Source organism: Vipera berus, assembly GCF_964194415.1.
Source record: "Vipera berus genome assembly, chromosome: 3".
Lineage (NCBI taxonomy): Eukaryota > Metazoa > Chordata > Lepidosauria > Squamata > Viperidae > Vipera > Vipera berus.
The window spans coordinates 5,906,399-5,918,910 of NC_138204.1; positions in this window are offsets into that span (position 1 = coordinate 5,906,399).

Genomic DNA, 12,512 nt, shown 5'->3' on the forward strand with positions numbered 1-12,512 from the left:
TGTTCTTTACGTTTTGTGTGGTCATTGACTAAATAAATATTATTGATAAATGTAGCTTATGTGCATAGGCCCAGTTTGTCGTTCCCTGTGTTCTATCACCCCATGTAGTGGCAATGCGGAAGACCATTGTTATTGTGAGGAGTTAGTGACATATTTTGAGGCTGATGTTGTACAGATAGTCCTTATGCAAACCCTTCATTTAGTGTCTGTTCAAAATTACAATGGCACTCAAAAAAGTGACTTACAGCTGGTCCTCACACTTACGACAATCCACAGCAGCCTCACGACTGAAATTCTGGTCTCAATTGTGGTCGTAAGTTGAGGACTCCTGTACCTCCCCCCCCTTCCGTTCTTATTCCAGTCCTTGGAATTAAACCAGGCAGAAAGAAGATGACAGAGAAAAAACACAATTCTAGTTATTTGGAAGGCTAAGACCCATAGTAGTAGTAGTAGTAGAAATAATAATAATAATAATAATAATAATAATAATAATAATAATAATAATAATAATAATAATAATAATAATAATAATAATAATAGTTGGAAGGGACCTTAGAGGTCATCTAGTCCAACCCCCTGCTTAGGTAGGAAACCCTATACCATTTCAGACAAATCTGAATCAGAAAGGATTGGAAAAGCTTCTCTGGAAGGATGTGGAATGCAAAAAAATTAAAAAAATCTTCGAAGGAGAGGGGCAGTTCAGAAAAATGAAATATAAATAAATTTAAAATAAAAGAGTAGTAGGCAAAATAAAGTAGGGAAGAGGGAATTGGGGTACAACCCCTGTTTGCTCCTCTTGCAATCCCTCTAGTCTAAATCGTTGTTTTTTCCAAGTTGGCAACTTTAAGATGGGTGGACTTCAAGTCCCAGAATTCCCCAGCCAATTTTGTTGGCTGGGGAATTCTGGGAGTTGAAGTCCACCCATCTTAAAGTCATTAACTTGGAAAAACAATGTTCTAAGAGGGAAAAACTACCTCTGAGCAACCAGGACAAAGGTGTTCTTCTTGACCTAGTGGTCACAGCTGCTTGTGAAGCTAAACATGGTGAAGACATGAGCAATTGTTCTGCATTGGGGCAACACTCTTGAAACAATTAAGACTCCACAATGCCCCAGTGAGTGAGAATTCCACAACTGGGCATATGTATATCCTAATTTTCTTGTTCTTCCCAGCCTGGGATCGCGCCCTCCTCTTCTGTCTGCACAATTTTTGGCTTACATCTCGCATTCCTATTGCTGGCTTCCCCCGGCTGCCCTTGCCAAGTCTCCCAAGCTGTGTGGTTGTTGTGTAACGTGGACAAACCGTTTGCGACAAGTCAGGCGGGCTCCGCCAGACATGTCCAAAGATGGCTTTGCAACACACCCAGGCCTTCGAGCTACCGGGTATGTCCAGGAAGAGTTGTTCTTGGACACGCTGGGGCTTCTGGGGCAAGGACATTTGATGCACACCGCTAGGGCAAGAGCTCTCCCCACTTAATTTAATATAAAAGGGGTATTGATGAAGCGCGCGCGCACACGCACAAACGCACACACTTGCACACTGGATGGAAAATGTTCATGGGTTCCATATGGGAACACACACTGGCCAGTGGAGAGCAGCCAAAGAGAAAAAGAGGTGGTTGGTTTTGTGTGTCGGCGTGTGTGTGTGTGTGTTTGTGTGTGTGTGTGTGTGTGTGTGTGTGTTTTCAAAGCCACATTCCTCAAAAGTGATGGCTGGACTGCTTCCCAGAAGGCCTCCATTATAGCTTGGACCAGTTTTTTCTTGATGGATTTCAACTCCAGCAGAAATGCAGATTTTTTGCCAGCGTTTACCCCCAACCAGCTGAAGTGTCTTGTTTGACTTGGATCCCACATCTTCCCCCAGAATCCGAGTCAAGACAGGAATTGTGTGCATGGAGAGACCAGCTCACCCGGGAAGTTCTGAATGGGATGGTTGAAAAATTCTGGGTGTTCAAGTGGCCTACTTTGAAAAAATATAGGTCTAAATAAGAAACCTGTCATTTGAGCAACCAGGACAATGGATTTCCTCGTTGACCTAGTGGTCACTGTTGCTTGTGAGGCTAAGCAAGGTGAAGACAGTATAAATTGTGGGGTCCTCAGGGCTCTCTGAGCTGGGTGGTTTCCTTGCAGACGTTTCATTACCAAACTAGGTAACGTCTTCAGTGCGTTGATGATGTTACCTTGTTGGGTCCTGAGACGTCTGCAAGAAAACCACCAAGCACAGAGCGCACCAGAATAAAAGAAGAACCAAGATGGAAGGGACCTTGGAGGTCTTCTAGTCCAACCCCCTGCTCAAGCAGGAGACCCCGTACCATTTCAGACAAATAGATGTCTAATCTGTTCTTAAAAACCTCCAGTATTGGAGCACCCACAACTTCTGGAGGCAAGTTGTTCCACTGGTTAATTGTTCTAACTGTCAGGAAGTTTCTCTTTAGTTCCAGGTTGCTTCTCTCCTTGATGAGTTTCCATCCGTTGCTTCCTGTCCTGCCTTCAGGGGCTTTGGAGAATAGCTTGACTCCCTCTTCTTTGGGGCAGCCCCTGAGAGATTGGAAGACTGCTATCCCTTGTGGACTTCAATTCCGAGAATTCCCCCAGCCAGCATGGGGGTGGGGGGTGGGGAGGGTGTGTGTGTGTGTGTGTGTGTCGAAATTCACAAGTCTTAAAAGTTGCTAAATTTGGAGACCTCTGCTGTGAAAAAAGAACAACACACAGATAGGATTTTCAATTTACAAAGAGTTTCTCCTTAGTTCCAGGTTGCTTCTCTCCTTGATCAGTTTCCATCCGTTGCTTCTTGTCCTGCCTTCATGTGCTTTGGAGAATAGCTTGACTCCCTCTTCTTTGGGGCAGCCCCTGAGATACTGGAAGGCTGCTATCATGTCACCCCTCACCCTTCTCTTCATTAAACTACACATACCCAATTCCAGCAACCGTTCCTTATACGTTTTAGCCTCCAGTCCCCTGATCACCTTTGTTGCTCTTCTCTGCAGTCTTTCTAGAGTCTCCACATCTTTTTTTTGTATCGTGGGGACCAAAACTGGAAGTGTGGTCTCAATTGATTGATGGATTGAAAACAGAATCCTGAAGTATTTCAGGGAGGGTGAAGATTAGCAGTCCATCCAAGCAATGTTCTGGTTCAAAAAACAGGCAATCTTTCATCTGCACAATTTAGAACCCAAATCTCAAACATCTGTTCTATAGGAAAAGAAAGCAACTTCTCCATCCAGATGCTGCACCCCCAACACTACCTCACCTTTTCACAGATTAGAATAGAACAGAGCTGGAAAGGGACCTTGGAGGTCTTCTAGTCCAGCCCCCTGTTCAAGTGGGAGAACCTATACCACTTCAAACAAATGGCTGTCTAGTCTCTTCTTAAAAACCTCCAGTGATGAAGCACCCACAACGTCTGAAGGCTGTTCCGCTGTTTAATCGTCCTCACTGTTAGGAAGTTTCTCCTTAATTCCAGGTTGCTTCTCTCTTTCTTTAGTTTCCAACCATTGTTTCTCGTCCTGGCCTCTGGTGCTTTGGGGAATAATTTGACCCCCTCTTCTTTGTGGCAGCCCCTCAAATACTGGAATACTGCTATCATGTTACCCCTGTTTCTTCTTTTCTTTAGACAAGCCAAATCCAAGTCCTGCAGTCTTTCTTCCTATGTTTTAGTCTCCAGGCCTTTGATCATCTTAGTTGCTCTTCATCTTTTTTTTTTTAGTATGGTGACCAAAATTGGTTGCGGTATTCCAGGTGTGGTCTTACTAGGGCTTTATAAAGCGGTACTAATACTTCACGTGATCTTGATTCTATGCCGCTGTTTATGCAACCCAGGATTGCATTAGCTGTTTTGGCTGCTGCTACACACGGCTGTCTCATAATCAAGTGATTGTCCACTAGGACTCCACTCACAGTTACTGTTTTTGAGCCAGGTCTTAATGCCCTTCCATCTGGGTTGGACCATATAACAGTCTTCCACCCCATCGGCTTCCCCAGGAAACATGGGATTGTGGTCCAATGCGAATGACATCAGTCAATGAAAGCAGCTCTAGCTGTTAGGTCATGGTACTCAACCATGGTGGCAGCAGACATGGTCCAGACAAGGCTGGGAAACATGATTAGGTGATACCAATAATTGGCATGTTTGGGACTTCGGATATTAATTTTCTTCTTTTGGTTATTGGTGTAGTGCAATGTGTTTATGCTTGGGCTTATTGTATTTTACCACAGTAATGCGGTATATTCACATCCTTGAGTATTTGATACTGAGTATTATGGTGGCTCAGTGGGTTAGGACGCTGAGCTTGTCGACCAGATGGTCGGCAGTTTGGCGGGTCGAATCCCGAGTGCCGCGTAACAGACTGAGTGCCTGTTACTCGTCCCAGCTTCTGCCAACCTAGCAGTTTGAAAGCACGTAAAAATGCTAGTAGAAAAATAGGGACCACTACGTTGGGAAGGTAACAGCGTTCCATGCGCCTTTGGCATCTAGTCATGCCAGCCACATGACCACGGAGACGTCCTTGGACAAGCGCTGGTTCTTCGGCTTTGAAACGGAGATGAGCACCGTCCCCTAGAGTCAGAAACGACTAGCACGCATGTGCGGGGGAACCTTTACCTTTATCTTTATTATGGTGGCGCAGTGGTTAGAAGGCAGCATTGCAGGCTGACTCTGCCCACTGCAAGCAATTTGGCAGTTCGATCCTGACCAGCTCAAGGTTGACTCAGCCTTCTGAGGTCGGTAAAATGAGGACCCAGATTGTTGGGGACAACAGGCTGACTCTGTAACCCACTTAGAGGGGGCTGTAAAGCACTCTGAAGTGGTATATAAGTCTAAGAGATATTGCTATTAAGAGCTGTGGTGGTGCAATGGTTGGAATACAGTATTGCAGGCTGACTCTGCCCACTGCCAGCAGTTCGATCCTGACCGTCTCAAGGTTGGTTCAGCCTTCCGTCCTTCCGAGATCAGTAAAATGAGGACCCAGATTGTGGGGGCGAGAGGCTGACTCTGTAAAAACCGCTTAGAGAGGGCTGTAAAGTGCTGCGAAGCGGTATATAAGTCTAAGGGCTATTGCTATCCTTGCAATGCGGTGTCTTTTATTTTATTCTGGATACGCAGTGTGTTGATGTCTCTGAATAAGATTTTATTTGTTGGAAAGCAGTCTGCTTATATGCTTGCGCTGTCTCCGAGACTGCAATTCTATTCACATTTGGCAATCCCCTCACATTATTACCTGCACAACATTCCTGTGAGGTAGGGTTGCTGGCTGAGGGCATACAGATAGTCTTCGACTTACAACAGTTCATTTAGTGATCATTTGAAGCTACAGCAGCAATGAAAAAAGTGGCTTATAGTTTTTCCTCATCCCCCGGGTCACATGATCAAAGCTCAGATGCTCGGCAACTGGCATGTATCTAGGACGGTTGCAGGATCCCAGAGTCACCTGATCGCCTTTTGCTGCCTTCCGACAAGCAAAGTCAATGGGGAAGCCAGATTCCCTTATTAACAGCCGTGTTACTAATTTAACAACTGCCGTGACTCACTTGACAACGGTGGCAGGAAAGGTCGTAAAACTTGAGGTCGCAAAACTCATTTAACAATGATCTCACTTAGCAACGGAAATTTTGGGCTTCATTGTGGTCGTAAGTCGAGGACTACCGGTACTTTGGAGGAGCTCAGCCTGACAGATTCCTGCCTGCTCAGGGATGCTTCCAATCTATATATATATATATAATGCCAGAGGGGGAGGAGATGGTAAGTTTAGGAATGGATACTTTTAAGCCAGCCAGTTGCTTTGAATAAGGAGATGGGCAGCCTATTGAATGAATGAATGAATGAATGAATGAATGAATGAATGAATGAATGAATGAATGAATGAATGAGCAACTTAAGCATGGTGCTTTTTAGGGGTTCAAAATTTCTTTTAATTCCAGCTACCACATCTGGAAGGGACGCGGTGGCTCAGTGGGTTAGGACGCTGAGCTTGTCGATCAGAAGGTTGGCAGTTTGGCGGGTCGAATCCCGAGTGCTGCGTAGCAGAGTGAGCGCCTGTTACTCGTCCCAGCTTCTGCCAACCTAGCAGTTCGAAAGCACGTAAAAATGCAAGTAGAAAAATAGGGACCACTACGGTAGGAAGGTAACACTGTTCCGTGCGCCTTTGGCGTCTAGTCATGCCGGCCACATGACCACGGAGACGTCCTCGGACAAGCGCTGGCTCTCCGGCTTTGAAACGGAGATGAGCACCGGCCCCTAGAGTTGGAAACGACTAGCAGGCATGTGCGGGGGAACCTTTACCTTTACCTTTTTACCATGTCTGGGCTGCAACACCGAGAAGGCCACTAGAGGGCAGCAAAGAGTTCTCTTCTGGATTTGCAAATCAGCTAAAGTTCCGGTTTTTAATTGCAGAATTCTGTCTTGGACTTAACGTTGCTGTGGATTGTTTGAGCTGCTTTATCGAGGTTTTTTTGTCCGTGGCTCATAGTTTCTTATCTTTCCTTGCTATGCAGAGCTGAGTCAAGTCTTTCTTCTCAGTCTTCTGTTCCAATCCTGTTCAATTCTTGGAGAATCGCCTGCAGAAGTGCCCTCAGGTTTGTTGGCAAGGTTTTCCCCTGTGTGGTTTGCCCTTGCTGCCTTCCTAGGGCCAAGGGAAAGCGACTGGCCCAGGGGTAGGCAACCTTGGCTCTTTTAGGACTCATGGACTTCAACTCCCAGAATTCCTGAGCCAGCTGGCTCAGGAATTCTGGGAGTTGAAGTCCATGAGTCCTAAAAGAGCCAAGGTTGCCTACCCTTGGACTGGCCCAAGATCAGCCAGCTGGCTTTATTTATATATTTACTTACTAATTTTTTTTATCCTAGTCTCTGGGTGATTAGCCCAAAGTCACCCAGCTGACTTTCCTGCCTAAGGTGGCACTAGAACTCACCGTCTCCTGGCGCTTGGTTTGACGTTACCCAGCCAGCTTTTGTGCCTAAGACGGAGCTAGAAGATTAAAGATTTAAAATAACCTTTATTGTCATTTTTTTTTAGTGTGGGCACGATGGCACACATCAAAAATAAAATGTAGTTGCCCGCTCTCAAAGTGAAACACATACATGACACATACCTAAAACATACAATATGCAACATAGGTATAGACCCGCACCCCTACCTTACATAACAAATAAATATTGAAAGCTGTCCATCTTGAATATATAACGGAAGGAGGAAGCTTGAGAGTTCACAAGGTTAATGCTGTATGGAACGAAACTATGGCTGAATCTGGATGTTCTGCTACGGATATCACGAAGCCCCCTCCTCCCAGAAGGGAACAAGGAAAACAGGTCGTGGAGAGGGTGTGTCGTGTCCCAGACAATCTTGCGGACCCTGTTCACGCAACGCTTCTGTGCTATGTCCTGGATGGGAGGGAGGGAACTGCCAATGATCTTTTGGGCCGTCCTCACCACTCTCTGCACCGCCTTCCTGTCTGAAGCAGGGATGCTTCCAAACCGGACTGTGATGCCGTATGACAGGATGCTCTCGATCGTCCCTCTGTAGAAAGTGGTTAGGACAGGGGAAGGAAGATGTGCTTTTCTCATGCGACGCAGAAAATGCAGGCGCTGCTGTGCCCGCTTGACCAGTTTCTCACTGTTGAGAGACCAAGCCAGCCTACTCGTTAGCTGCACACTCAGGAATTTGATGCTGGTAACCGTCTCCGCAGGTGAATCATTAATGTACAGAGAAGTGTGGCTGTGCCTGCCTTTTCTGAACTCACCATCTCTGGGCGATTGGCCCAAAGTCCCCCAGCCTGCTTTCACTCTTAAGGCAGGACCAGAACTAGAACTCCCACTCTCCAAGTTTCTAGCCTGATCCCTTCACCAAACCGGCTTTTAATAAATAGAGCCACTTCACTCCAAAGAAAGACGAAAAAGTTTTCTTCTGGACTCCGGCCAGACAAGAAAGAGTTAATGCCTCTGCCTTCATTCCACTGGCTGCCCCTTTCTCTTCTCCCTCCCCCACCCCACACCCCTTATTGCAATTTGCATGTTTAAACCCCCGCACCTCAATTGGCAAAATTAGATGGAGCCACATAATCAGGAGCAGATGGTGGGGTGCAGTTGGCTCTGGCTGAGATGGCACCCCAGGTCCGGTCTGCCCTGGAACGGAGGATGCTGGGCCTTAACAGCCTCGGTGGATGGGGCTGCTGGCACCCACCCTCCCGGGAGATCCTATTAAAATAATTGAGTCTCCTCATTAAATGCAGCCCACATGTGCGTGCGCGTGAGGGCGTGCATTTTATTTCCAGCCCCAGCTAAATAGCTGGGAGGTCTTCATCAATTGGGAAGTGTAGGTTTCATGGAAAACTGGCCTTGCCAGATGCCGGAGTAATGGACCTCTAATTGACATGAGGGAGGGGAGGAGAAGGGGGTCTCTCTTGCTGGTGGAAGCCTAATGGAAGCTCGTGCTTTTTCCAGCAATTCCAAGCAGGAGGGGGAATGCGTGTGTGTCTGTGTGTGTGTGTGTATGTATGTATGTACATACATACGTATGTATGTATATGTGTGTGTATATATATATGTGTGTGTGTATGTATATACCTATGTATGTATGTATATACATATGTATGTATATGTATGTATGTATATGTATGTATGTATATATATGTGTGTGTGTATATGTGTATATGTGTATATGTGTATGTATATGTGTATGTATGTATATACATATGTATGTATGTGTATGTATGTATGTATGTATGTGTATGTATGTATATATGTATGTATGTATATATATATACGTATATATATACATATATATACATATATGTGTGTGTGTGTACGTATGTATATATGTATATATGTGTATATGTGTATGTATGTGTGTGTATGTATATGTATGTGTGTATGTATGTATGTATGTATATCTATCTATCTATCTATCTATCTATGCGAAGACCACTTCTCCATAACTTCAAGAATAAGGCAGTCCTCGACTTATGACTGCAATTTTCATCGCCAAGCAAGACAGTTGTTAAATGGGTTGTGCCTCGTCTTATGAACATTCTTGCCACGGCTGTTAAGTGAGTCACTGCACTTGTTAAGGTAGTAACATGGCTGTTAAGTGAATCTGGCTTTCCTCGTTGGGAAATTTCCGTTGTGGTTCTGCTGTTTGGGAGCCCAAAATTGATGTGGCTAAGCGAGACATTTCTTAAGCGAGTTTTGCTCCAGTTTGCGACTTTTCTCGCCACCGTTGTTAAGTGGATCACTGCCGCTGTTAAGTTAGCCACACGGCTGTTAAGTGAATCCGGCTTCCCCCATTGACTTGACTTGTCAGAAGGTCGCAAAAGGGGATCACATGACACCCCCCCCCAAGACACTGCGGCCATCATAAATATGAGCCCCTTGCCAACCATCTGGATTTTGATCATGTGACCATGGGGATGCCTGAAGGGTCATAAGCGTGAAAAAAGGTCATAAGTCACTTTTATTCAGTGCTGCTGCAACTTTGAATGGTCTCTAAATAAGAAGTTGTAAGTCTAGGACAGGGGTCTTCAAACGTGGCCCTTTTATGACTTGTGGATTTCAACTACCAGAATTCCCCAGCCAGCACGCATGGATGGGGATGGAAAAGGAGTAGTTTTCCATGGAGTGAAAAGGCCTCCTATTTTTGGCTTCCATAAACTCACTGACGTAATCCCAAACACCGGCAGTTAAAACACTTTCCCAGCCTCCCATCTAAAGATGATCAGGGGACTGGAGGCTAAAACATACAAGGAACAGTTGCTGGAATTGGGTATGTGTAGTTTAATGAAGAGAAGAATGAGGGGGGACACGATAGCAGCGTTCCAATATCTCAGGGGCTGCCCCAAAGAAGAGGGAGTCAAGCTCTTCTCCAAAGCGCCTGAAGGCAGGACAAGAGGCAAAGAATGGAAACTGACCAAAGAGAGAAGCAACTTGGAACTAAGGAGAAACTTCCTGACAGTGAGAACAATTAGCCAGGGGAACAACCTGCCTCCAGAAGCTGTGAATGCTCCAACACTGGAAGTCTTTAAAAAGAGACTGGACAGCCATTTGTCTGAAGTGGTATAGGGTTTCCTGCCTGAGCAGGGGGTTGGACTAGATGACCTCCAAAGTCCCTTCCAATTTACTACTACTACTACTACTACTACTACTACTACTACTACTAGTAGTAGTAGTAGTAGTAGTATTTTGAGATTTGGTAGCCAAGACCTTTGAAAACTCCAGCTGAGGAACAAAAAAACTCTCATATCATGGAGATCGAGATGGCCAATCCTGACATTTTGCAATTCCTGGAGTAAGCATGAAAAGACTTCGGCCTTGCAGTCTGGTACAAGACACATAAGGCCTATAGGTTGGTCCTTGACTTATGTCTATTGGCTTAGCGATGGCTCGAAGTCCCAATGGATCTGCCATGACAGTCATAAATCGCAACGGTTGTAAACTGGGTCATCATGTGACTGACCCTTTGGTTGTTAAGGAAATCCATTATTTGCTATGAGATGTTTTTTTCCCCACAAAAAAACAAGAAACGAATGCCAGTTTTCAGCAAAAATGACCTGAATTGTGATCGTCACACGATTGTAGGATGCTGCAAACGGCTGTAAATTGTGGGCCAGTTGCCGAGCACACAAAATGCCGGCCCATGTCTGCAGCAAGTGAGGCAGCTATTGGATCTTCAGTATTCGGTCATCAGTACCTTTTTTCAGGGGGGAGGGAATCCGTCGTAACTTCAAACAGGAAGTCACCGGTTATAAGTTGAGAACCATCTATATTTCCATCAAGGAAATCTTCCTGACCCTTTAAAGCAGGCATGTCAAACTGCCGGCCCGCAGGCCGGATGCATCACAACAAAACCGCGCCCTCCCCATTGCCGGCAATGGGGAAAAAGTCGTGATACGTCACACGACGTCATGTGACGTCGCGAGTTTGACATGCCTGCTCTAAAGTAAGGCTGTGCACTGAACTGCAAATAATTCAGACATGCACTTCAGAGCATGGAAAAGTGCAAACTCTTGAAAACCACTGCGTCATCTTCAGCAATTGTTCCCCTATCCTCTCCGATTATTTAGAATATAGAATACAGATTTCCATCCAGTTTTGGTTGCTGCGATATAAAAAGGTGTTGAGATTCTAGACAGCAGGCAGAGAAGAGCAACAAAGACGATTTGGGGAATGGAGGCTAAAAACATTCGAAGAACGGTTGCCGCAATTGGGTATGGCCAAGAAGGACAAGGGGTGACATGGTAGCAGTCTTCCAATATTTGAGGGGCTGCCACAAAGAAGAGGGAGTCAAGCTGTTCCCCAAAGCGCCTGAAGGCAGGACAAGAAGCAACGGATGGAAACTCATCAAGGAGAGAAGCAACCTGGAACTAAGGAGAAATTTCCCGAGGACAATTAGTAAGTGGAACAGCTTACCTTCAGCAGTTGTGGGTGCTCCATCACTGGAGGTTTTAAGAAGAGATTGGACAACTATTTGTTTGGAATAGTACAGGTTTTCCTGCCTGAGCGGGGGGTTGGACTAGAAGACCTCCAGGGTCCCTTCCAGCTCTGTTATTCTATTGTACAGAATAATATTGCTGAAAAGGACCTTGGAGGTCTTCTACTCCAGCCCCCTGCTCAACAGAAGGCAGCATACAATTCTGGACAAATGGCTGTGCAGTCTCTTCTTGAAAAGACACGGCTGCTTTCAAGAGACGGAGGGCGATGCTCCGGTTCTCTCCTGACATGGTCCAGGGTGCCTTTTGGGAAAAAAGAATCCACTGCACAGCCCTGACGGTGAGATCATGTCATGAGCCCCAGAGTGGAGAATGACATACTCTGAGCGAGTGGAAATGTCAGCCGCCACACAAAAGCTACCCAGGAGCAGAACATCCTGTTCTCTCGGCAAACAGGAAGTGCCGCTCTTCAAGCTTGACATGGCATCCTTTATAGGTTAACCAAACCCAGAAGGGAACTCACAATCCCTCTCCCGGGGCCAATCAAACCGACTGGGCTGATTATTGAAGACACCCATGTAATATTATGGAATATTTGATCCTTTGCATAACTCAGGAACCCTCAAGGTGGACGAAGGCGCTTCAGCGAACGCAGGAACCTAGCATGATAATAAGCTAGGATACACCAAAAACTTCGACAACTCTGATTTTTTTTCCCAAACAAAAAAAAATCTTTCTGGGAAGTTGTGTTTGACTTCTGAGTTTGTCTAAGTCAGGGGCAGGCCACCTTGGCTCTTTTATGACTCGTGGACTTCAACTCCCAGAATTCCTGAGCCAGCCACGCTGAGGGGAAAGGGAGAGGTTTCCAAGCTGAGCCATGCTGGCTCAGGAATTCTGGGAGTTGAAGTCCACGAGTCATAAAAGAGCCAAGGTTGCCTACCCCTGATAAGTCTTCATTGGCTTCACAGCAGGAGTGTGTGAATGCTAAGCCACCTGGAGTTGGCAACCAGCACTCCCAACACAACACAAGAACACAAACCACACAAAGGCAGATTCCTTACTGTATTGCCTTCCACCTGAACATTTTTCACACCTAAAGATA